This window comes from Rutidosis leptorrhynchoides, chromosome 2 (assembly GCF_046630445.1).
Source record: "Rutidosis leptorrhynchoides isolate AG116_Rl617_1_P2 chromosome 2, CSIRO_AGI_Rlap_v1, whole genome shotgun sequence".
Lineage (NCBI taxonomy): Eukaryota > Viridiplantae > Streptophyta > Magnoliopsida > Asterales > Asteraceae > Rutidosis > Rutidosis leptorrhynchoides.
The window spans coordinates 111,529,960-111,532,500 of NC_092334.1; positions in this window are offsets into that span (position 1 = coordinate 111,529,960).

The window sequence follows — 2,541 nt, forward strand, 5'->3', positions numbered from 1 at the left end:
AATGATGTTCATAACATCATTCGATTCATATATATAAAACTATCTTATTCGAAGGTTTAAACTCGTAATCACTAGAACATAGTTTAGTTAATTCTAAACTTGTTCTCAAACAAAAGTTAATCCTTTTAACTTGACTTTTAAAATTAACTAAACACATGTTCTATATCTATATGATATGCTAACTTAATGATTTAAAACCTGGAAACACGAAAAACACCGTAAAACCGGATTTACGCCGTCGTAGTAACACTGCGGGCTGTTTTGGGTTAGTTAATTAAAAACTATGATAAACTTTGATTTAAAAGTTGTTATTCTGAGAAAATGATTTTTATTATGAACATGAAACTATATCCAAAAATTATGGTTAAACTCAAAGTGGAAGTATGTTTTCTAAAATGGTCATCTAGACGTCGTTCTTTCGACTGAAATGACTACCTTTACAAAAACGACTTGTAACTTATTTTTCCGACTATAAACCTATACCTTTTCTGTTTAGATTCATAAAATAGAGTTCAATATGAAACCATAGCAATTTGATTCACTCAAAACGGATTTAAAATGAAGAAGTTATGGGCAAAACAAGATTGGATAATTTTTCTCATTTTAGCTACGTGAAAATTGGTAACAAATCTATTCCAACCATAACTTAATCAACTTGTATTGTATATTATGTAATCTTGAGATACCATAGACACGTATACAATGTTTCGACCTATCATGTCGACACATCTATATATATTTCTGAACAACCATAGACACTCTATATGTGAATGTTGGAGTTAGCTATACAGGGTTGAGGTTGATTCCAAAATATGTATAGTTTGAGTTGTGATCAATACTGAGATACGTATACACTGGGTCGTGGATTGATTCAAGATAATATTTATCGATTTATTTCTGTATATCTAACTGTGGACAACTAGTTGTAGGTTACTAACGAGGACAGCTGACTTAATAAACTTAAAACATCAAAATATATTAAAAGTGTTGTAAATATATTTTGAACATACTTTGATATATATGTATATATTGTTATAGGTTCGTGAATCAACCAGTGGCCAAGTCTTACTTCTCGACGAAGTAAAAATCTGTGAAATTGAGTTATAGTCCCACTTTTAAAATCTAATATTTTTGGGATGAGAATACATGCAGGTTTTATAAATGATTTACAAAATATACACAAGTACGTGAAACTACATTCTATGGTTGAATTATCGAAATCGAATATGCCCCTTTTTATTAAGTCTGGTAATCTAAGAATTAGGGAACAGACACCCGAATTGACGCGAACTCTAAAGATAGATCTATTGGGCCTAACAAACCCCATCCAAAGTACCGGATGCTTTAGTACTTTGAAATTTATATCATATCCGAAGGGTGTCCCGGAATGATGGGGATATTCTTATATATATGCATCTTGTTAATGTCGGTTACCAGGTGTTCACCATATGAATGATTTTTATCTCTATGTATGGGATGTGTATTGAAATATGAAATCTTGTGGTCTATTATTATGATTTGATATATATAGGTTAAACCTATAACTCACCAACATTTTTGTTGACGTTTTAAGCATGTTTATTCTCAGGTGATTATTAAGAGCTTCCGCTGTCACATACTTAAATAAGGACGAGATTTGGAGTCCATGCTTGTATGATATTGTGTAAAAACTGCATTCAAGAAACTTATTTTGTTGTAACATATTTGTATTGTAAACCATTATGTAATGGTCGTGTGTAAACAGGATATTTTAGATTATCATTATTTGATAATCTACGTAAAGCTTTTTAAAACCATTATCTGTGAAATAAAGGTTATGATTTGTTTTAAAAATGAATGCAGTCTTTGAAAAACGTCTCATATAGAGGTCAAAACCTCGCAACGAAATCAATTAATATGGAACGTTTTTAATCAATAAGAACGGAACATTTCAAGTTATATTATATTTATTAATGTATTAACAATTGGATTATCTTATATTATATATTATAAGTTATTATTATTAAATTAGTATAGTTATAATATAAGTGTTTATTAATAATGTATTATTATTATTAACTTACATTATAAGCATTATACTTTATTATATAGTATACTTAGTTATTAACCATAAGTTATAATATTAATATTAATTTAGTATATGTAATATACTTATGTTAATCGAAAATTATACTAATATATGTTAATTCGAATATTAATTCATTAAATATTATATTCATAATTTTTATAAACTTAGGTAATTATACAATTCAGTAGGATATTTTATAAAAATAATTTTATCAAGTTTTTGGATTTATTTACCACTTTTCTTTATATATATACTCAGTTTATATTAATTAAAGTTAATTAGGTAATAAATATTAAATCGACCTAAATAAATAATTTTATATTTTTTACAGGTTCTATATTCTGTAAATATGTTATGAAAATTATTAAATTGAATTTTATACTGAAATATTATTTATTTAATATTTCCTAATCATTTATCCATTCTATTCGACCTATAATTAAATAAATAGGATAATTGAATTAAAAATTAAT